The sequence below is a fragment of the Sphaerodactylus townsendi genome, linkage group LG07, assembly GCF_021028975.2.
Source record: "Sphaerodactylus townsendi isolate TG3544 linkage group LG07, MPM_Stown_v2.3, whole genome shotgun sequence".
Classification (NCBI taxonomy): domain Eukaryota; kingdom Metazoa; phylum Chordata; class Lepidosauria; order Squamata; family Sphaerodactylidae; genus Sphaerodactylus; species Sphaerodactylus townsendi.
The window spans coordinates 91,884,177-91,909,312 of record NC_059431.1 but is presented as its reverse complement, the minus strand read 5'-3'; the positions used below and the strand labels follow the sequence as shown (position 1 = coordinate 91,909,312).

Below are 25,136 nucleotides of genomic sequence, written 5' to 3'. Positions count from 1 at the left end.
CAAAAGACCTCCATCCAACATCCTGAGGTCCCCTGCTAATATTTCATTAGTCAATCTAGGCAGCATTGGGGAAAAGGGACCAGTGGTTCAGTTTCATCATTAACATGCTTTATGTGTTCCATATATCTTAAAATGGTTACATCAACCTGAGATACATCAGCCTGAGATGTTATCTGAATGTGTGCATCTGAGTTTGTGCACTGTTTCACACATTATAATTTGAACAAGCTTCATTCATAACTAATTAAAATTCCTACAGTCATTGAGGTGTTTTTGAAAGTTGAGAATACTAATAGTTATTTCCTTGTCAAATTAGTTTATGACCAAGTCCCAATCTGTCATCTGGCCTTGTGACTTAAAAAAAGTCCCCTTGCATAAGATGTGAAAACTATTGTTTCAGGCTGGTAAAATGTCAGAATAGCAAGTGAAAGTATTAATATTCATATATCTCTGCTTTTCAGATCATAGCCTTAGTTCCCAGAACACACAGAGAACAACATCTTTTCTAATTGGCTTTCTGGCAACAGGGTCTGAAGTGTTTTATACTGTGGGGAGAGCAGCAAGCCTGTCTAACCTATTTAATTAGATGCCAACATTGTAATATCTGAATTTCTGAGAACCCCAGATTCTTGACTCCACGGGAATTGTGCTTCTTATATTTTCAAAATGCATTTGACACTTAGCAGATGCACAGAAAGAAACACTGAACATATGTTCAAAAGTGAGTAAATAGATGTAAGAGTTTCCTTAGTAGATTAGGCCAATACCTGTGCTATGATACAGTTCCAGTGTTATTCTGGGCTCCACTCCATTCTCTGATTCATAACAGCAGTTTCCTCAATGAGAAAATCAGTTAAAGCAGAGGTTCCCAATGTGGTGCAATGCTACTCACGTGCACCTTCTCTAATGCCTTCCAAGTCTTTTTTTAAAAGCTGGTGGATCCAGGTGGGGCTTTTGATTGGCTGTGCAGATTTTTTTTTTATTTTGCTTCGGCAGCAGTACATAGCACAAGGGTCTTTACTGGGAGCCTGAAAGTAAGTTGCATCAGCCATTTTGTGGTGGGCGTCTTGAGGCAGCCATTTCCCACCACATTATCTCAGAATTTTTTTTTTAAAATATTTTTATTGATATTTCGGAATTATTACAAATTTATAATGTATACTTTATATACATCCTCCATATCTTTTTTCCCCCTTTTTCCCCTCCCCCTCCTTCTTCTTCTCTTCTTTAGATGCGCAGCAGCAGGTCCATTCTTTTCAATCTTCTTGTCCATTTTTCTTCTGTAATTCCAATTTCATTTAGCCAGTCTTTGAATTCCATCCAAATCTCCCTCATGTCCTTTTGTTTTTCTTGCCATATTTGATTTCTTGACATTGTGTCGAAAAGTTTCCTAATTAGGTATTTGCTCCCATATATATTCCAACCATTTCTGCATTGTCCAGATTTTTTGTCCTTCCACCCCAGTAGCATTACCATGGGCATCTGATCATGAATCTAGAAAGTTTTCCTTTTCTTTTTTGTTCTATTATAATATAATCCCCACTATACCAAATAGTAAATCTATATTTATCTTTATTCTTACCTTTACATATTATTTTTCTATATTTATCACATTTTCCCACATATTTTTTACTTCTATACATTCTAGCCACATATGGGTATATATTGCATTTTTATCTCCACAATGCCAACATTTCGGACTGAGTCCACTTATCATATATGCCAACTGTTTCGGTGTTCTATACCATTTTAATATTAATTTCTTCTCTAGTTCTGCATATTTATCTATTTTTATTTTATTTATATTGTCTATAGTCCTTTTAATAAGCTCTATGTCTTTCACTCCATCTTGTTGCCATTTTTCCATTATGATTCTTATCATTTATCTCAGAATTTTGAATGTGACCACAGGCTCAAAAAGTTTGGCTTTAGGTTCTTGCAAAATAGCCAGTTCACCATTACCAGCTTTCCCTTGCAAGATAAAACTATAAAATTCCTCTAGGTAAAACATCCAGTTCATTTAGAATATTACTACAGCCCCAAAATCCTGAATGATGTCCCATGTTGAATAGCGTATGTTTAAGAATTAAAACAAAGTATATCTACCTCAGTTTGGATATGGGAAGAATTGAAAGGATGATTTTGTGACGATATGGCATATTTGGTAAATTTCAGTATTTTAGGGAGTAACACAGGCGCAGGGAGGAATCAGTGTTTGCTACACACTGAGGGTAAGGTTGTCCTCCTGCAATGAGTTATAATTAGCATGCAGATGTCTAGAAAATTGGGAAAGTGATCCAATTTGAGACTTAGTTGGGGTCAAGAACTGGAGATGCCACTAACACATGAAAATTCATCATAATTCAGCTTGATCTTTTGGGGTCTGTTTACTCACCTAACTGGCAGGAAAGATCCCTAAATCAGACCAAGTTTGAGGATGTGGACCAGGCTGGAAAAAGAGTGCTCTGATAAGAATATACGATTGTGCCCAAAACCCATATGTGCTACCGTGTTTCCCCGAATTATAGATTGGCAGGTGCCCATGTTGGAAAGTGCCTGATGCTTGAATGTGCCACTGTTTGTAGATTTGCACAAAATAAAATAATAGAAATAAAATAGTAGAAATAATATTATAATAATAGAAATGAAATTATATAAATTGTAGGTTGGCAGGACTGATCCAGGCTGCCCATTGAAGGTGGGCTGCCCATTTAGGCTGCCCACACGCTGTGCCCATTGAAAGTGCCCGGTGTTTGAATTTGCCACTGTTTGTAGATTGGCACAAATTAAAATGATATTTTTAAAATAATATAAATAATAAAATAGTATAAATTGTAGGTTGGCAAGGCTGATTTGGGCTTTGCCCATTGAAGGTGCTCACTGTTTGTGAACTGGCCTGAGTCTTGGAAGCAGGTATATGTGTTTCATCAGAGTCTGTAACTAGAGAACCGTTTTGTTATCAGGGAGGCTAGTGAATATTTTGAATGCTCCCCCTCCCCACTAATTGTATGAGCAGAGGTTCTCCAAGCACTGTTAACCCATTGGGAGTCCAGGGCTGACAGAGTATCACTTCATACAGTGACAAAGTTCACAAGACCTAGAACTGTGATTGCAACCCAATTTAATCCAAAGCAAAATTCTTAAGCAAATCTGAATATTTTTGCTTGGGAAAAACTTCTGAGAAGTTTTATGGGAGTAAAAAAAATCCCCACTTTTGATGAGATCAAAAAAATTTCTTAGGGATGGTTTAAAACAGAGTAAGCAGGCAAATTTGTTCCTATGAGTAAGATTATTTTAGGAAATGGCAAAGTTGACAAAGTGGCCAACTATGATTAATTAAATGAAAAGTAAAGTATATAGATGTATCAAGGCCCAATATTAAGTCAGCTCTTCTGATCACTGTATTTATTATTCATCCTAGAAACTAATTGGTTTATAAGAGAGTGATAATTTAGTATATTTGCATATAGTGAAGAGAGATAGGTATTTAATGAGGATCTGTGCTGTCAGATATGCAAGGCATTAGGTTGTTGAAATGAGGAAACTAATAGATGGCTAATGAAGTTCAGCAAAGTTCTGAGTTTCAGCCCCTCTCCCCAAAATGGCATGCTAAGATGAAAGCATATTTAAAATAGAATAAATGTTGATTAGACCAATGGCAAGTAAATTCAGAGGCATGATCCTAATTAATGATCTGAAAAGGATTGTCTCAAATCTATATATAAAAAGAAAGAAACATATTGGTGAAAGAGGAAGCATATGGGGAATGTGGAGAGAACTAATTAACCTTCAATATGGACAGAGTACATGAAAGGGCATTATAGTAGGTAAAAAAAAATGCCTAGATGGATATTTGTTTTCTAACAAGGTTAAGAATTCTGTGAGGCTTATGTTAGGTTGGAATGTACTTGAAGGGCCCAGAGGGTATCTTTGCCTAAGAGCCCATAGTAATTCTGGATTGTCCTGCTTTAGTGTTCTTATAAAGGAATGGTGGCACATGTTCAATATAAATAAATAAATAGATGAATGAATGAATGAATGAATGAATGAATGAATGAATGAATGAATGAATGAATGAATAGGTCTTCCACTGGGTGGTAATAACATTTAGATTTACCTGAAGTCACTCTAGTTGTGTCCCCTGCATCCATGCCAATAGCAATATATCTCTGCAAGGATGGTACAAGGATTAGCTAGGCTCTATGCAACTGAGCAATGCACTGGACTTATGTGCTCACCTGAGCAGGATAATTTGCTTGAGTATAACTTTTCCTTTTTGAGTAGCAGCATAAGGGTTGATGCTTCACAGGCCTCTCACAGATGCTGCATATGTTTTTCCTTCCTTGCATTCAACTGCTCCTAATCTCAGTTTGTTCCTCAGGGTGTATGACTTGTACATAGTCAAGCTGCACTTGTGGATGACTGCATCTTGGCTAATCCTTAGCCTGGCTTTGACCTTCTCTATCATTAGGAGTGACAGCTGTACTGGAAAGAGCCTCATCTGCCTGATATATCCTTTCCCTGGAGGTCTTATATGACCATTCAGTGTAGAAACACATCATCCTGGATTACAGAAGTAAAATATATTCACATTTAATTGCTTTTTCAGTTTGCCTTATTTTACCATAATAAGCATGAGAAGGAGCCACCCAGCAGCGGTCGTGGTAACAGCAGAAGCAGTTAAGGAAAAGAAAACACAGGAACCCAGGCGTTGTTCACTTCAAAGAACAGAAGGGTTTTATTCCTTGTTTCCAAAGTCACAAAACAGTCTGACAGAGTGCAGCGCAGCAACTGTATAACCAAAGCACGCATAGACCAAACTGTTCTGTGCATATACATAGAGACATACAACCAATCAGGGAGCAGTGATGCAATCACACATGATGTGCTTAGTCATGGTTGCATCACCCACTGAAACTAGGTGAAAGGTAGAGTATTGCATCAGCCAAGCTGTCAAGTAGATTTTGGTGATCTAACTGTCAAGTCCTAACAAAGCATTCTTTGTCTTTAAAAAAGATCATGGATAGAATGAGTCAGTGAAGAAAAATATTAGTGTTGACATAAATTCCCACATATGTGGGAACTGTGACTAGAAGAGAGGCTGTCCTCAAAAAAGTCATTTACCTAAATAATTTAATGGGGGTGAATTTTATTTTTATCATATTTCACACTTAATCTTTTTTCCCAGTGAACTTAGGGTAGCATCCATGCCCAAATATCCTTTACAGCATGGGTTTTGTTATGAGGGCAGGATACAACCTAAATGTGACTTGGGTGAAGGGGGTTGTAAGGTAAATTTGCAAGTAGTTGTTCAGTTTAAGCATGGAAGCTCTTCTGAAGAAAGCTTTAATGGAACCCCCACATCTTCCAATAACACCAAGGCAGAGAAGCCACTCATTGACCATTCTTGTCTGATTTTCCCACTATTTTCCTGTCAGGGACTGAGCTGCTTCTAATATGGTAGCATTTATTGACAAGAAGCACTTTCCGTTAGCCCAGTTATATTCTCCAAAAAGTGAAGGAAGCCCATTATTTAAAAACCTTTCTTGGCAAACCACTTGATATAAGGCCCAAAAAATAATAATACTGAGGCAGAAATAACTTAAACATATTGAAAGATTTATTTTAAAAGAGAAGAGACGGGAATGGGAGATAAATAACTTGGATAAAGAAAGAGATATGGCAGAAGAATACACACACAGAGCGTGGGAAGCGTGATTGTTGTGCTTAGACATGTGGCTAAGGTTTTCAGCTGTGACATGATGGTGATTTTTGGGTGACTTAGTGCAAAAATCATGAGGATCCATGTTCTATTCCCCAAGCAAAACTGTTTTGGGTGCCCTGTGCCCGGCCAGAACAGAGTGGGAGAGTCACAAGCAAAGTTCAACAGTTCAAACAAAAGGTTTACTATTTAGAAGAATGGGGACCCTAACTCCTCCCAGAGTGTGCTTAAAATAAAGTACTTGCTTGACTGGACAGTAGAAGCTGTAGACTTTTGTTCTTTCTTTGACTGCTTCCAGGAAAGTCCACTTGTTTAAGTTCTTTGAGTCTTTATCTGGCTGCTATTCTCTATAAACCTAAACTTTGTGCTCTCTGTACACCTTTGACATGGCAAAATACTTCTGCTTCCTAACTCCTTGGGCATCTGTACTGAACTGAACTGAGTTAAACAGGGGCATTGCTGGGAGATAACAGAAAGACTGCCTCTTGGGAAACTTCTTAAAGGGACAGGGGCAAACTAAAATTCCCTCCCATTGGAGACTATGCAGAGGACTAAACCCACGCTATCTATGGGAAACTTATACTTAAACAATGAAAATAATAAAGGCTTCTGTGGGAGCATGACAACCCATGCTTTTCAAGCAGGTTTTTGCATCACTGCGGCACCACGGAGTGTGGGATGCATGCATGTTTTGGTGCTGCCTGTAGACTATTCTCTATGGTTTCATGGTGGTTTTGTTTCATTGCTATTCAAAAATCGTATGAATTCATGAGGATCCGTTTAGACCCACCTTTTTCCTTTATTTAATAACATTGGCAGGGCTATCCTGTGCAGTTACTCCAGTGTATGTCCCTTTCTCCCTCCCTCCTTTCCTTCCTGCCTCTGTGCAGGATGCCACAGCCAATTAGGTGGCTTCTCCAGAATCCATCTAGTCCAGCACTCTGCTACTTGCAGTGGCCCACCAGATGCCTTTGGGAACTCAAATGCAGGATGTGAAAGCAATAGCCTTCTGCTGCTGCTGCTCTCGAGCACCTGGTCTGCTAAGGCATTTGCAATCTCAGATCAAGGAGGATCAAGATTGGTAGCCATAGATCGACTTCTCCTCCATAAATCTGTCCAAGCTTATTTTAAAGCTATCCAAGCCTTTATGCCTGTTCCTAGGCCTTTATGCCTCACTCTGAATGTAAACAATAATGACTGGAAACAGAACTGCACTTTAAAAACACACTTTTCTCTGCAGTCCATCACACTTATTATAAATGGAATACATTAAACTAAAAGCAAATGAAAAAAATTGTTTAAGGTGAATGCACAATGTGCAAAAGGTGTATGCTATTGGCAAACTCACCCACTGCTCAGGTGAGGTTTGAAAACCAAACCTTTTACAATTATTTTGAAGGGTGGGAAATGTTACGGACTGCAGAGAAAAGTGTGTATTTTAAAAGTGTACGTCTGATCGGATCCATTATTTACAATTAGAGAGAGGCGTAAAAATCTAGGAACTGGGAAACAGCCAGATTGGCTGAGGTAACGCTGCACTCTGATTGGGTAAAAGATCTGATGACAATGAAAGAGCGGAGATTATCTCCCTGTTTGAAATTTTCTGAGAGGCTTTTGGTTTTTAGTGTTCCTGATGTTGAGAGCTTTCTGCCTTAACTGTAAATTTTATATCTCATATTATATCTCATATTAAGTCTTCATAGCCCCAAAGACACCTTACTGAATTTATTTTTTAATGGGGGAAAAGACATGTTGATGGAATCGCCAGGCAATTATTTCTGTACTGGTACTTTAAAAGCTGAAGTAGTGGGCAGCTGTGATGCAAGCAGAGGAAATATCCATGGGAAACCTTCAGCAAATGGCAGTCGCCATGGAGGATCTCTGCAGCAGCAGAAAATGGTGGGCACGAGTGATGGAAAAAACAAAAGTGAGAGCTTTGAAACTGAGTGGGGGAAATAAGACATTTCCTGAGCTCTGCACGGCCAGCAGGAAATGACTTGCAGCTGTTGGGGAAAAGATTGCTAGTTTAGAACTTTCAGAATATGATGAGTTGAGCTGAAATAAAATGTCCTGAAGACATCTTTTGGAAAAAGCAGTGTGGAATTCCTCCCCAAATGCTTTGTTTGCATCCTCAGGATGTTTTATTTGTGCTGTACAGAAAAAGCCAATGTCTCATGGGGCATACACATGTCTAATTCTGAACATTTTTGCATGGTCTACAGATAAAAGATTGAAATTGCATAATAAATATTAGATAAAGGAAATGAAATCTTGGTCAAGTTTTAATGAATTCTTAAAACGACTTTTTTTCTAATAGGAAATTCTTTGGAGGAACATTGCAAGATACAGGATTGTATATCTTGCTGGTGTAATCATACATGCTTAAAGTCTGAATGAAGAAGACATTTACATCACCTTGTGGTAAGTTCACAAAGATTTTAAACTCTCTCTTGAAAAAATTTGTTTGATGATAAAAGCATAACAAAAGTCCCATGTTGGCAAAAGGATGGCTCATCAAGTGCAGCCAAATCCAGAACAGCCTGAATCCTTTAAACAGTACTACCAGAAGTCATCAGTCTCAGCAAACATTAATTTGCATGCTTCTGAAATGATGTGAACAGCAAATGTCAACTCAGACAGAAATCTGTAGAAATACATGGGGATTTCTCTCTCTCTCTCTCTCTCTCTGTGTGTGTGTGTGTGTGTGTGTGTGTGTGAGAGAGAGAGAGAGACAGACAGACAGACAGACAGACAGACAGACAGACAGACAGACAGACAGACAGAGTCTTTTTAAAACTTCCATCTCTTTGAATATGTTGACAGTGTAAGCTGTGGGAGGCATCCATGCTTTCATGCATGCTGAATAATGCACTTTCAAAACACTTTAACAATTGTTTGCCAATGAATATTGCCATTCCACACAGTAAAATTCATCTGCAAAGTGCATTGAAAGCAGATTGAAAGTGCATTATTCAGAATGTGGTGCCTTGATTCCAATACCTATATGATAAATGTTTGGTCTTATAAGGAATTTAGGATAAAAATAAAACATTCTTAGCTAGGGAAGTGCTTCTATTCAAAGCTTTCTTCAGTGGCAACTGGGGGGGGGGATTGTAAAGCTATATTAGACATAAATCTTTTTCTTTTAAAAAAATGGCAGGTGATGTATGTTGAAGTTATTTATGATCTGTTTCTCATCAACTCCATAAATGTTTAAAATCTTGTCTGAAAGGGATGACAGACCAACCAACCAGTTTAAATTATGTTCACATTTGTCAAGTATTGCTTTGCCAATTAGATGTATGTTTGAATAGCTCAGCAGGAATGTTTTATGCTGTACTCATCAGGGGGTGCCCTGGGACCACAGTGTTTTCTGTATGGATACAAAAGTCGCAGACACAAATGTTATCTGTGAATGTGTTTGAACAGTTGCTTGCATTTGAATAGACCTGAAACCTTCTGAGTCTGGGTTTTCAAAACAGTTTTATTTTGGATTCTTTTCTGGGATGGCGAAGTACACTAGAAAATGTTGTTTAAATATCTTCAAGACTTGCTTTTCACACTGCCTCCTGATGACTAGTAGTGATTTAAGTATAACTTCCAATTGCTTCATTTTAGCAGCTAACATCCCCCCCGCCCCAAAAAAAAGGTAGAGAATAATGGTTCCCTTCCAAGATCCATTATGGCAAAATTCCTTTTTCGAAATAATTGCACTTTTTTTTGCCTCTCTGACAATTTTGCCACTCACATATATGTGCATAATTACTGTTGTTCTCTTCCAGTCAGATCTCACCTGATGTATTTCCTTAAATATTCTGGCCCATCAAAAAGGCCCCATGCAGTGCATTTCCCTGTACATTGTAGCAATCAGTTGGAATTATGGGGACCTGCTAACATTACTTGTGGGGTAGCAGCGACTATGGTCATATGATGATTTTAATTCTATGGAGCCAATGGCTTTAGAAAAAAAAGCAAGCCAGTGTTTTTTGTTTTGTTTTAAGGAGGTGTTACTTCTCAATTCTGTGCCCAAATAATGACATAAGGGTAGAGGAGCAGGTAGATTTCTGAATTGTATTTCTTATTCTTTATCTTTGTGTTAGCTTTAAATCCAGTGTGTCTAATGACAGTGAATTTGTGACTATGAAATGCACAGTTAAAACCACCACTGCGATGGGAAAATGCAAATCCATACTCCTCCTCCAAGGATTCCATGAGCATTCCAGGGCTACTGGGATTGCTCTGCTATTGGTTGCATATCTTTTGTAATTTCAGTGCAGCTAATTACTAGCCCAAGTGTTTTCTTACAGTGGTTTTGCCATTCTACATTACCAAATGTTTTCTGGTGCCACATCTATTTCTTTCTACAACCCCATCCTGATAGACATCATGCACAAATACATGCCACACACCTTTGTGACATATGTCAACCAACTTTCCCTCACTTTCAAGGGCATTTCAAGCAGAAGTGCATGATAAAGTTAATTGCGGAACTCTCTAGGGTAGCTGTCAAAGTCCTGATGAGATCAGCCTATGTAATTGACATCATGTATTCAAATAAGCCCCTTATAAGCAGCAGGAGTGTTGGCTTTACCACAGCTGCCAGCTAAATAGGGGCAATCTGCTGTTAATGGACTGGCTGTCAACAATTCTGCACAATTATCTGAACCACTGGTTACATCAACAGTGTTCCACTTCCCCTTGTCCTCTTGCACGTGTGTTTTAGGGTACAAATTATGGTGCTTTCTATCTTGGATAAATGCATGTTTGGGGCCAAGCTTTGATTCTTTAAAATTTTATTGGTGGTGATTGAAATCACAGGGCTTAGTAGGGGACAAAGAATATCATTGGGTTTTTTTTTAATGTGGATCTTATACTTTCTTTGAAGCTTAAATTTGTGGTAGGCTTCCCTTTCTTTCTCCTGGCCACACACACTTTTATATGCTTAGGGAAGAAAGGAAACCTTCTCTGCATGAGAAGAGAGAAGGAACTGAGGGATGCACATGAGTGTGGCATCAAGTTGGGTTCATGCATGTCCCTTCTTGGTACCCCCAGCTGCATGCATGAGTTACTTTTAACCAACATCAACTGGTATGTGGATAAACCTGGCTTGTTGACAGATTTGCAGTCTGACAACATCCACCCAGTAACTCTGATGGCTTGGAAAGGAGTCTTTCATGGGAAAAGCCCTCAATTCACAGCCTCATCCTCTTTAAATCTCTGATTAAGATTATGTAACACCTGAATGCAGGAAAAGGCAAATCACTATGGAGTACTCCACTCTTAATCTCTGGATAGTATTACATGAAAAAAATGATTAACTCCTTCCCCTCAAACTCAGCAGTGTAATATAAAATTGAGTCTCCAACTGTCTCTGCATTCTCTTTATAGTAGTTATGCCAGCAGGAAGTATGAGTTTTACTGTCAGCTGCAATAAGTAATCTCCATGAGAGCCAGCAAATTTACCTGTGGACTTACTACAGTTCTGCAGAAGTTCAGGGGCACATGTTTTATCTGTGTCACTGAGGCTCAGTGATGGCTCTGGAAAACAAGCACTAGGTAGAGATTAAATTCTTGAATACCATTCTTAGAACAGTCTTTGCTCCAAAGAGCCTCATTAGTTCTCAAGCCAAACTCCAACAAACTTGCTGAAGAGTATGAAGATCACAAAAAGTTATCTGGCTGCCTGCCTCTGTCATTTGTTAGTTCCTGTTCCATGTATCATGCATGAAGGGGCTTACAATAACATTGAAATCAATAAAAAAATAAAATTAGTTTTTAAAAAATGAAAAAGCAAGAGATTAGAGTATACTCCAAGAAGTAGCTACCCAATGTGGTTGTAGTTGGGAAGTTAACAATTATTGTAGTTCTGAATTAACACTTATTTTCTGTGGCTCATTCCGCACATGCAGAATAATGCACTTTCAAACTGCTTTCAGTGCTCTTTGAAGCTGTGCGGAATAGCAAAATCCACTTGCAAACAGTTGTGAAAGTGGTTTGAAAACGCATTATTTTGTGTGTGCAGAAGGGGCCAGTGTTTAAGTATTTAAAACCATCATTTCAAGAGTTCTGTAGTACTGTGCTCACACTGCAGGTGGAAAGCTAAATTTGCCAAAGGTGTTCATGGTAGCAATTAGATTGAAAGCAGAAACTCAGTTGACTGCTGAAGTTCTGCCACTGTCCTGTAGCATATGCAAAATTAAGGCATATTTTATGGAAATTTCCCATTTAGGAAAATAAATGTTTCCTCTTCTAGAAGAGAAATAGGACATCACTGTATGTGCAAATGTCTGGATCATTGCCCCCTCACTCGTGAAGTGGGGGGAGCTTTTGTCCTTAGATGATATGGAAGATGTAAAGGAGATTCCTTGAACGTATTGCTTTTGAAAATGTGAAGTAGTTCTGTTGCATTTTGTGAGATATGATGCTGACAAATCACCCCCCACCCCCCGCAAAACATACATGGCTGTCTTCCCACCAACTATCTTTCCTTTGACCTCACAGCAACCCTATGAGGTACATTGTTAGCCTTTGAAACAGCTCCAAGCCAGTCAAGTGGGTGTTAAGCATGTAAATCTCTCACAAATCCACCAGTGGAATCCACCCCAAACAGCATCACTTTCAATGGTGCTTAATCTAGGGAGCCCATTTTCTTCTTTTAAATCCACCATAAAGGGAGAATCTGGGGTCCCCAGTTAAAACAACATTGAAAATGATGCTGTTTTGGGGTAGATTCTCCCCTACCCTGAAACAACATCACTTTCAGTGTTTAAACTGGGGACCTCATATTCTGTCTTTGAGCCCTTCCGCCGCCGTATGCGTGCTCGACCTGAGATGGAAACTAGAGTCGACCGAGTCCTCCGCACAGGCGGTAGCGTCCGGACTGGATACATTTCGACTCACCCTCTACCGTCGTTGATTTTCGACCCTGCTGGAATTAAGTCGACGGCCGGACTTCGAGGTTGCTTCGAGAGGCAGAAGACGGCCGGAATCTTATCTCCATACGACTTCGGCAGCCATCCAGCAATCAACTTATTAGTATCCAAACTCAAGCTCCCTGCGCCCGTCGCCCATCTTTCGCCAATGCGCTCCTACTTGGCAAGCGAAAAAAAAAACCGTACTCGTTTCCCGCCGCCGACGGCAGCCAATAGGAATGAGGTGGAAAGCGTCAGGGTGGTCCCTTCCCGCCTGAGCTCGGCTCGGCTTCATTAAACTGAGTGAGCTCAACAATATCGGGGAAAGCTTAGCGCCCGGGGAGGTGGTCCGCCTCTGAGCCCTTCGCATTGTAGGTACTTTCCGACCTATGAGATCGACTAGAGTCCGACCTGAGTCCTCCTTTGACTGGCGTGTCGGACTGCGTCGTCACCATTCGACTCACCTCCACCTCTGGAAGTAGTTGATTTTCGACCCTGCTGGGAAGACCGAGTGGAAGCGGACTTCGGGTTGTTCGAGCGAGCGGCGAATCACGGAATCTCCATACGACTTTCAGCGCCAGCCATCCAGCCAATCAACTTATTAATTATGTTGGCGTAAAGCTCCCTACGCCTGCGTCGCCCCAGCAAGTAGCTCCTGCTTGGCAGCGAAAAAAAAAAACCGTACTCACGTTTCCCGCCGCCGACGGCCAATACCAGGAATGGTGAAGCGTCGCGGTGGTCCCGCCCTCTGAGCTCGGCTCAGCTGTTAGCTGAGTCGAGCTCAACAATATCGGAAATTGAGTCCCTTCCTGAAGGCTTCGACTCGGAACGAGTGTTGTGCTGTCTTGAGGAGCAGGACTCGAGTCAAGGTAAAGACTCCATGCGACCTACGAGTCACACCTGAGTCGACTTCGTGTGTCGGAAGAGGGCTCTCTGAGCACAAACTCGGAAGTGCAATTAAACTATCGACGGGGAGGACTCGAGTCAAGGTAAGACTCCGCCGACACAAGTCACACCTGAGTCGACTCGTGTGTCCGGAAGGGCTCTTTAAGTCCATGCCGAAGGGGGTGGATATATAAGGAAAATCTGGAGAAATTTGGGAAGTGCCTGCTGTCAGAGGTGCAATTGTTAAGCTAGCAACACCAACATTTCAGGGTATTTTTAGGAGACTCTCCTGATGATACCACCCAGGTTTGGTCCAAAGTTATGGACCCTCAAAGGTGTATCCCCCATCTCCTATTAGCTCCCATTGGAAACAATGGGGTATGGTGACACCCCTTTTGGAAATCCATAACTTTGGACCCCCTGAACCAAACCTCACCAAACTTGGGTGGTATCTTCAGGAGAGTCTGCTGAAAAATCCCTGAAATTGTGGTGCTGCTAGCCAAAAACCAGCACCCCCTGCAGGCAAAATACTGAAAAAACAAAACATTGAAAAAGCACACAAACAAACCTGCAATTTTTGCGCCCCTCACAAGGGGGGTGCCCGGGGACATTTGACCCCCCTTGTCCCTAGTCAGATACGTCACTTCCCATTTCACTGAGTAATTTCCTACTGCTGCCCAAATGAGTTGCCAGTCTACCAGGAGACAGGCAATCCTAAGCACACACAACAGCAACATACAACAAACTGTGATAGATTTCCTGGTGGGCTAGTCACTACCGCACAGGCTTTTTACTTTCCTATCACTATACAGTTGCCCACCAACTCACTCACCCAGAATTCCCATCTGGAGATTAAGAAGAAAACTGGTTCAAGGGGATAGAAACTGATTTTCAGTATAACAGCTTAAACTTGGATTGATAACTGAAATGAAACTAACAGGTACAAGATTTTTTTACTTTTTGATGTAAACAACACTCTACTTGTAGAGACCATATGAAATCCATCTCTTTGTTCTTCCAAATCCATTTCTGGTTTTATGGGTAATGAGAACCTCTATGCTGAGCTCCTTTGTGAAACAGCTAAGTAGTAAGCAATACAACCATATTGTTTAGCTATACTCAGAATTCATTACTGAGAGCACCAAAAGTAGAATCTACTTTAAAACAAATTCACTGTTCAAAATGGATTTAAACATGGTTGCGGGGAAAGCAATTATGTCTGTGCAGTAGCGACATCAGGATGTAAGAGACAACTTGCAGTATGAATAAAATGAGACATTTTCAAATTGCTGTTTCAAAGTTTAACTATGCAGTAACACAAGAGCAACTGTGCAAAAGAAAAAAAGGGGTGAGTTGTTCTTCATCATAGATAACATTCTACCACCATCAGGAATAATACATTTTCAGCAGCAGCATGTAGAGTAAATGCAACTGAAGAGACATGGGGGGGGGGACCCAAAATGCCAGAAGGAAAGGAGTTGTGCAGAATGATTTCACAGAAAACATTTGCAAGATACCAGGTTTGATCCCTGAATACTCTGTTGTAAGCTGTGCATGCTGAAAAGAGCACTCTCAGCACTGACCCTGGCTCAGTGGCGAAGCCACCAGGCGGTGGGGGTGTGTGCAATGCACCAGGCCACCGATTCTGGTCACATGGGGGGCGGGAAAATCCCCCACCCCCTCGTGGCCCCCTGTGCCATGGTCACACATATTCTCGTAATTTAGAGATCTTGGCACATAGTTTCCCTAATGCTTAGTACATTTTTAATAGGACCCTCAGGAATACCATCTAGTTGAACCTCCAAAAATACGAAAATTCTTCTAGGACTTAGAAAGGATTTCAGAGGAGTTTGAGCTTGATCTAATGCTTCTCAGGGATTTTCCAGCAGAACTTTAGATTGTTCCGAAGCCCCTTTTCCACTTTAGTCAAAGAAGAGCCTTAGATCACACAGGTGTTCCAATATTGCTTATAAAATGTCCATAATGTCATGGGATCACATTTACTACAATACTGTGGTTCATTCCTAGAGCATCTGCTTTGAATGCAGAAAGACCTAGGACCTTGGTAGCCTGATCTCATCAGATTTCAGAAGCTAAGCATGGTTGAGCCTGGCAAGCATTTGGATAGGAGACCTCCAAAGAATAGGAGGGTTCTGACATGAAGGCAGGCAATAGCAAACCACCTTTGAACATCTCTTGCCTTAAAAACCTTACTAGGGGTTGCCATAAGTCAGGGTGACTTGACATCGATAGATAGACAGACAGACAGACAGGCAGGCAGGCAGGCAGAGGTGGGTATGTGTCTGTGTGTATATATACACACACATACACACATACTTAAAGTTCAATCTGTTCTTCAAAAAATCATAGTCTGAAATACATTGAGTAAATGCTTCAAAACTGTTTGTTGGATTCTGAACTTTCTGAACATTTCACCATTGCTTTTTCATTTTCTCTCTACGTAGATTTTTATAATTTTCACACTCTGTTGCTTATGTGATTCAATACCTAACTCATGAAATATATATTTTTAAGACAGATGCTTTGCTGTCTTGTGTATGTACTTTCTTCTATGATATCTCTGTACAAAAATGCCACATCCAATTAGTAGTCATTGAGCAAACTAGTATATATTGTCTCTTTGAATTATGAGAACAAAATGTGTTAAGGATCCCATGCTTATAACACTGGATGGCAAAGTTGGACAAGTGCCTAGATTTGATGTCAATGATGTTAGAACAAAAGGTGATGAGATACGGCCATCAAGGATGCCCTCGGTGCTCCATCTCAGAGTCTCTTAACTAGGTAATTTCTCATTTTAGACCCCTTAAGTACAATCTATACAAGACTGACTATTCTGGAAAACAATGAAGAACATTACACTTTGTCTTGGGTGAATGGCGTGAAGGAAAAAAATGTATATTCAGGGAAGGCAAAGTTTAAGTGCATAATTCTGTGCAATGAATATTACATAACCTAATAGCTATTCTCTTGAATCTCTGATTAAATCTTTACAATTGCCACTAGACCTCACAAAGATCAGCAGCAATTAGAATTGTATTCCTGTTAAAGGGAAATTATGTGTTTTAATGCAGCCTTCTTAATCTCTGAAAACCCAGTCCTAATATTAAGAAGTGCTAATTCCCCATCTATCATTAAAAGCATCTGAGCATCAATTCACACAATTATTTGTGAATTGTAAAAGTCACCCTGAGGTGACTTTTTCCTTCTCATTCTGTTGGTGAAGTCATGTTGCAAATATGGCTCGAGGCTAAATCACACATCCTGAAAAGAACTCTAGCTCTGACATTTGACTGGAGAAGGTAATCAGGAAAATTACTTCATGGATTCAGTCATAAGATTGCTTCAGTCCATGAAAATTGGGGGCAAAACCCATCCAAAATGTATTTATCATGCTAAATAATAGTCATGTGAATTAGGCTTCAGTGGGGGCTGAGTGTAGCATAGAGGGAAGGCTTTAGCTTTGTGCTATGTAAGTTTTCCCCTTGTTCAGGAACTGCCAATCTTACTATGCTGTTCTATGCAACAGGAATTTTGACTATTATAACATGCTTTACATGGAACTGCTCTTGAAAACGATTTGTAAACTGCAATTGATGCAAAACATTCCTTGTATTTTCTCACACCTGTTTTGCTTAGGTCACCAGCATTTTCCAAATCCAATCCAAGGTCTGGTTTTTCATTCTTTAAGATCCTTCATGACCTGGAACTCAGGTAACTGAAGACCATCCCTCCCAATATGAACCCATATGGCCAGAGGCATAAGGGGGAATGGTGCCCGGGGCAAAATGGCACCCTCATGCCCATCATGTCTCATCTGTGGTGCCCTGCCCCCGCCCACTTACCTTAGTTCAGCTGGCTTCTCTTTGCAGCCAGCTGAAAGGCTTCTGCTGGGCCTGGTGGGTTGATGGGGGAGAAAAATGTATTTGGAAACAGTCCAAAAATCCACCTCAGCCTTTGAGTTATATAAATGAGACAAAGTGGGGGGAAAAGAAAAAACCACGGCTGCATTTACATGTTTTCTTCTGTGGCCAAGACAATTCTATTGTAACTTATTGCTTTAGAGCAGTCAATATCGGATCATGCATAGAAGCAGCTTGTGCCACACTTTGCTCGATCAACATTTTCCTGAAATTCAGAAATGTGGCATACTCTATATTTGACTCTAGGTCAGTCTGAGCTATGTTGAAACATGAAATATCAGAAGTCCAGGGGAACCTGTTTAAGCAAAGATTATTGACTGCATGGGTCAGCAATGTTTATGATATTGAAAAGGGAAAGCAGTGTCAAAAATAAAAAAGCAAATATACAAAAAATTAATACAAATTAATTGCCAAGCACATTTTAACAAATATCTTCATCAATGCTGTTGCCCTAAGTTGGCAGTCGCTACTTTAGTTGGCAGAATTAGTAGGAGACAGAGGGTGTTTCCGCACTACAAAAGGGAGTGAAGGTCGACTCGGTTCCCTTCAATGGGGGGCGATTCCTGGCTGTCCGCACAGCAACTTCCTTGGCCCCCTGGAACCGACAAAACTTCAAAAAAAGTGGGCTGGTACCTGTTTTCGCTTCTCGAATGTCGTGGAAGGTGGCAGCTTGTGTTACCGGAGGAAAACGGGAGCGTTCTTTGTTTTTTTTTTACAGTTTCCGCCGCCGCATTCGCTTCGTAGCATTGACACGCTTGAACTTCACTTCCGGCGCATGATCCGGAGCTTCTGACAAGCTTTGGCGCCAAAAATTTTCCAGTCAGTGATTTCTCCTCGTCACTTTGAAGCTGATCTGCCGATATCGTAGCTTCGAAACATGAGGGAAACTGTATAAAAAAAGCCGCGCTCTCTACCCGTCACGACTCTCCCGTTCTGCGCATGCGAACGAAGCGGCTCCTGATTGGTTGAATGGATGCAGTGTCGTTTCGATGCGTCCGCATTTCGAAGCTTCGAAGCGATATCAACCTTGTTCCACCAGCGAGTCGCAGTTCATAACTGCGACAGGGATGTCAGCCCGGTTCCGAAAGGGGGAACAGAGACAAGACAACGTCGAGCTCGGTTGTAGTGCGGATACACTGAGTTGAACCTGAGTAGAAACCGGTACAACACAGTAAGTACGGAAGGTCCCAGAGAGCAAGAGGGAGTAACTCAGATTTACGACCTATAAATACCCCTGAGTGGAAACTGTCAAATGAGCAGGCAGTTGTATTGTTAAAATATGGTTTTATTAAAAAATAAAAAGTAAAACAAAAGCTATATTTTAAGTAATGAACATACACACATAAGGGATACAAGAACTAACTAAGGGAAAACAAGGAAGTTTGATAGAATTTGAGGGATGGGTGATAGTTATCAGTCTTGAAGGAATGTCCAGGGAAAGCAGTGCTGAAGAGAAAAACAATTAGTGTTTTCAGGAGCAAAAGGAAGAGAATGCACACCAGTTGGGGTGCATTCATGGATTCAGAACACACAACACTATGAGTGACCAAAGGACCAATGTTTATACCCCCAAATGGGTCCTGAAGTGGTATGAGCTGACAAAAAACCCAAAGAATTAATTGCTTCTTTTGGTTCCAACAGTAAGATAGGAGAAGTTTGATGAGTTGTCAGGATCCAAGAGAATAACTGGATCATTCTCTTGAATACCAATTGATTGTTGGGATGGGTGCAGATAGGGGACGCAAATGGTCTGCTCAGAGCACTGATTACATCACTGTACAGTGACACAGTAGGGATTAGTTAGCCCCATTGTTCAGCAGTCAACGACCTTGCTGCCCAGGCTTGATGGATCGCAGAACTTTATGAGAGGCATCCATTTTGTGGGGAGCACGGTCTTGCTCTTATGCCAGTCTTTGACCCCATGCCTTCATGGCGCCCCCTTATCAGGAAGAGGAGTCCAACTGTTTACAGGGCAACAATGGAAAATCTGCTTCCTATTAAGTGCTATCAAGTCACAGAAGCCATAGGGTTTTCAAGGCAGGACCTGAACAGAAGTAGTTTGCCACTGCCTTCTTCTGTCTGGCAGTCCTGGTCTCTCATCCAAGTACTAACCAGGGCCAAACCTGCTTTGTTTTTAAGATCTGATGAAATTGGGCTAGTCTGGGCCATCCATGTCAGGGCATTGTTGAATACAAGCTTTATTAATTTCAAGATACTTAATGTGAAATATAATTTTTACCACACAGTGTCTCATCATGCAGACTCAGGATAGCTATTTGTCTCATTAGTACCTTTTTGGGAAGGGCAAGAGCAAGGAACTATAGGTCCCTGATACTGTTGCTGAGCCATGACCTTGAGGCTGGATGTGAACCATGAAAAAGGGGTCTTCAGTTATGATGAAAACTAGCTGTGACATACTTTCACTGTTGTCATTCAACTTTTATTACCTGTTAGGGCTAGAAATACTGTCTTTGATGTTCTTGGCCCAATTGGAAGTGCTGTTTACTGGCAAGTATTTAATTTCCTTCCAATGCTGCTGCTCTTCAGCAAGAAAATACTAAACCAACAGAAGAGGCCTAAGAATGCATTGACATCCAAATGAATCCTAAGCGATGTCAATAACTCTTGGAACTGAAAGGAAATGAAGGGCAAGGCACTGACTGTAAGTCCCAGGTTCCTGTTAAATGTTGTTATCAAGAGCCTGCACAGAATCTGAGTTTACACACTCCATTTACTCTCATTGAAAATGCAGACTGCAGGTATGTCATATATTTAGCATTCAGTAACAGTGCAAACACTGCATCTGACAAGGAATCACAGTGTTGTACAAGAATTTTTATTAATAGAGCGCTAAATGCAGGTTGTGGGGGGAGGAATATGAATTAGAGAAGAGTGTGTGTGTGTATGTATATATATATGTATATATCTGTAGAGCATTGCTATCCCAAATATTATTTAGAAGCTAAGAGTACTAGATTGTCCCAGACTTATATCTATATCTATATCTATCTATATATAAAAAGCTAACCGTGTCTTTGTTTCTCATGCCCTAATGCGGACACGCCTGGACCGAATGCTTCCAAATTTTCCCATGATGTCCCTCCCCATTGTGGGCAGGTAAACGGCCCTTCAAATCGCCAAAAGTCCATACCTGCACCCGGTAAACTGCACATTTCTGCAAAACCCGTGGTGGACCAATCAGGGGCCGCCGTGTCAGGGGCGTGGCTTGGCCACCTTTGCTGCGGCATCTGTGTGCATGCCAGCCTACACTGAAGGCCGCCAGACTCGCCCGCACAGGAAGAGGAAGGAGGAGTGTTCCCAGGTACCCAGTAAGAAATAGCCGCAACGCCTTTCCCCTTCCTCCCCCCTTCCCCTCTGAGCTCACCACACAAAGCACAGCAAACCGTGGCTGGGCCCACTAGTTGAAACTAAAAATCCTTTTTACACCTTGTGTTTCACATATGTATTAGGAATAACAGTGGTCACAAGTTCAGCATTTTTCCTGTACTGTTGAAATATTAATGATCATCATTCTTTCTTATGGAAGAATGATTGAATGATGATCAGTGGACCAAGCAGTGAATATTTGAATGGGAGCCTTCCGAAGAATATCAGAGTCTTGACATGGAGACAAGCAATGGCAAACCATTGTATTCTATATGGTTGACTGGATTCTTCTACCTCCATCCCACTTTGGATGTGTTCTATTTTTACAATTGCAAAACCTGCCACAATGAAATTTCACCATCCTGCCTAGTTCTGTTATTTCATGAGACACCCATGGTATATGAAACAAATAATGCCAGCAGCCACCTTTTAAATTTTAAAGAACATCTTGCATACATTCCAGCAGAATATACATTTTATCAATATTTTATTTCTCAGCTGAGAGCTTTCCCTAACATATCACTATTTCTCTTAAGACCATAGGACTAAAATATCTTAATGTTTTTCCCTCAAGATTTGCACTTCAGAGTTGAACGAGCAGCTCATCAGAACTCTTGCAGAACTAGTCACCTCTCAATATGCCTGTCTTAGATTTTTTTTTTGTTCATGCATTAAGGCTTTTTTCCCTGAGAGGTATGCCCCAGATTTCTTGAATCCTAGGGTGGCTTGTGCCTTCTTGAGCAACTGGCCTCCTCCTGCTGCAGCTGGCTGCTCACAACCAAAACCTGTCAACCTCCTTTACTTATACATCATGGAATCACCCTGCAGCTGTTTTGTTCTTTCCTAAAATTGCTAGTCTGTCTAGAATTGTGGATTCAGCAGTTTCTTCATCACACCTCCCAGCTGTCTTGTTCTTATCTCATGAAATTATCTACTCCAGCCTAAAATAGCTGCTTTTTTTCAAGGGCAAAGCATAAGAAAGACAGGTCAAAGGTGCACATTATTAATATGTACTTCCTCTTTTGCATCTGAATATCTAAAACACTCCAGCTATATGCTAAGCAAACCAGTTCCAGCTGGCACAATAGCATTTTTTTTGTTCAGAGGTTGTATCTCTGAAAACAGGTATTCAAAACTTTGAAAACAAGAATAACCCTGGTCTTAATTGTTTGCACTTTGAATGCAAAGCACCACTCTGCTTTTAGAAAGCCCTGACCGAGTCCATGAAACAGGGTCCTGAATTCTCCTGGCACCACTCTTTCCTCCTCCATTGGTTTGATCTCATTTTGCATGTCTTTTCCATGATAAAATTGTCAGTTGTCTGCCTTAGACAATTTTTTTTTTCATGTGTGAAAGAAAAGAAAGGACATTGCAAGAAAACCACCTGGGTCAGTCACCTTCACTGCTACAGGATCCTGTGAAGTAGACCACTTTTTAGAGATACCTCATGTAACTTCATTTTGTAGAGGGTCTTCCCAGTGAACAAAAAATGGTTTCTGCTACCATAGGTTAAGGGAAGAAAATGGATGACCAAACAAAATGCCAATCTGTTACTCAAAATGGTGTGAGTTCCCTTTTAGAGTGGGGGATTAGTGACACCAGACTCTTGGTTTAGCAAAAAAAAAAAAATTGGGCAAGCTCAGGGTCTTTATTGCCTATGTATATAGAAGTCAGATTCTGCAACAAAGTCCTCAGCAGATAAAAAATAAAGTTTAACAAAGTTTATTTAGTGATAATAGGAGTACACAAGCCCATAATGATCAAAGCAGCAGAACACACACACACAGTCCTAGAATATAAACAGTATTGAAGGGATAGATTTGGAATAGATTAAGGAAATTGGGGAGTAAGGATTATAGTCACCTGATCTTGGAGCAGAATGGTCTGATGAATAGAGCTGAGTGGCCCATGCTTAGCTCTGATAGAAGAAAGAACAATGCATTGTGGGACAATACCAGCAGACAGAGTGGTATCCAGAGTTATTGAACAGGAAGAGGGGCTTCATATAGGGAAAAAGGGACCCTCGGGGTTATTCAAAGTAGCCCTTAATCTCCTGCAACAAGAGACAGACATCAACCTTAATAGTTTGAGTCATTAGTTAAAGGTTGAAGCATTCGTTTGATGGGCCAAATGGGAATGCCTGAAGGTGGGAGGAAACTGATAAAATTACAGTTTCTATAACAATGACAATGTATTGTCGAAGGCTTTCACGGTCGGAATCATTTGGGTGCTGTGTGGTTTCCGGGCTGTATGGCCGTGTTCTAGCAGCATTCTCTCCTGACGTTTCGCCTGCATCTGTGGCTGGCATCTCTGAAGAGATCCTCTGATGATGCCAGCCACGGGCCATACAGCCTGGAAACCAATAATACAACCCCAAATGACAATGTAAATGAGGTGATCATTAGAGAGAGGAAAATGTAAAAAGTTATTGGGTTAATATAACACTTGGCAAGAACACTCAGGGGAAACACACCAAGAAGTCCTTTGTCTCTGCAGGGATGTTTATTCCAGGGCTGGAGATGGAAACACTCTCCAGGGCAGGGTCATTGTACTCTCTTAATATCTTCAGGAAAGGTGTGATATAGGTGTTTTGCATGGCAGATATGAGTGAGGGCATGTCCAGACAAGTTTTTCTGTGTCCTTTTCGGTGCACTAGCAAATGCAGAGAATGGGCTCCTCATAACTCCATAGAGAGGCCAGTTTTGCATCTTTGAGAACTCAGGGTTCCAGGTGTCATAAACACACTATGGAAGGGACAGGTTCTGCTACTGCTCAGTTTCTGACGTTTTTCATTCATTCATTCAATCATTCATTCATTCATACAGACACACAAACACATACATACATTTAAATAAGTATTAAATTAAACAAAAATATTCTGAGTACAGTATAAATGCTGCTGTGAGTTCAAATCATTTTTCCAACTTTTTGATTAAGTCATGAATAATTATTTCAGTTAACTTTGCCATTTTCAAATAATACTCATTTCTGAATTTTCAAATGGTAGGATTTCCTTTTGAATTTTTCCACATATGATGTCAAAAACCTTGCATGACATATCAGTTGTCACATTTTATCTCTTATGCAGAGGGAAGAGCCTTTGTGTGACTTATTTGGAGATATTAGAAGGAGCTTTAGAGCTTTGAGTAACTTAAATGAAGTATTGGTACCTTCCATCCTTCATCATTATCATTGTGGTACGGATTAAATAAATGACTGAGAGCAGATAAAACCCAAGTAATTTTGATAGTCATCTCAAGGGAATTAACTTACTGTGTGTGTTTTATTTTAATCTACACTAATGTGAAATACTTATTTAAGAAGTGAAAGCTGGTATTGTGTTACAGTATGTTAAGACAGGGTAAATTGTGTCCACAGGTGAACATTGTCAGGCACTTCTAAAAATGACTTGTTTTTCATATTCTTTAATTGATGAGGGAGTCACTTGCCAGTGTAGTAGAAGGGAATACACTTCAGGAAGAATATGATTTAATAGAACCATCAATTTGCTTCCAAGGCAGACATAGAGTAGTGGTTAATGCAATCAGAAAGTTACGATGAATTCTCTTTTAGGCTATAGATCTCCTTCCAACTACACTTATTTACCATTAATGAAATTGGCTCTGCAAGAGTCCAACAGGATTAAAGCTTTGGGTTTGCTCCATCACCTGGGAGCACAGAAAATAAGTAGACTGTAGTAGTATTTGCCCAGAATTCGCTTTTCCAATATTTTGTTTTTATTGTATGTTTTAAAAAGCAAGATTCTCGACCTTGTGGCTACAGAAAGAGAATTGAATAGACATTGTCTGCTGAAATCTCTGAAGCCACAGGGTAACTAAAATAAAGTGTACAAATTAAATAAAATAACATAAGAAGAGCTCTGCTGAATCAAACTAATAGTCCATCTAGTCCAACATCCTGTCTTCCCTAGCCCCCCTCCCCCATCTTGGCTCAGAGACTTCTAGCACTGGCATGTACACATCTAAGTGTGTCTTCCTCTTCAACAACCTTTCTCTTTGATTAGATCCTTTTTTGCCAACCTACCGGTATTCTCATTTCCAAGTTCTATTGTTCTCCTACCAATAATACTTGGAATATTTTCTCTATTGTCAGTTTGGACTGGGTTGTCTCAAACTGAAGTCTCTACAGTTCCTGTTGGCTTTCCCTTTGTGATTAGTTTTAAAGCTGCTTTGCCATCTTGTTAATATCATGACTGCTGACTCTGTCCCAGCAATATCAACATTTCTAGACAGTGTGTATTGTCTATTGTCTTTGCTTGAGGCACAC

The 25,136-nt window shown here is 40.5% G+C and overlaps 1 protein-coding gene across 3 annotated transcripts in view; it reads left to right on the top strand.

Annotated features, from left to right (window-relative positions):
* The window catches only part of LINGO2 (leucine rich repeat and Ig domain containing 2), an 837,999-nt gene that overhangs the window by 298,806 nt on the left and 514,057 nt on the right, over nucleotides 1–25,136 (top strand). For all 3 annotated transcript variants that reach the window (XM_048503786.1, XM_048503785.1, XM_048503784.1), the window contains one exon: nucleotides 8,040–8,143. The gene's annotated coding sequence lies outside the window, so the exon portion shown is untranslated. The remainder of the gene's footprint in view (nucleotides 1–8,039; nucleotides 8,144–25,136) is intronic.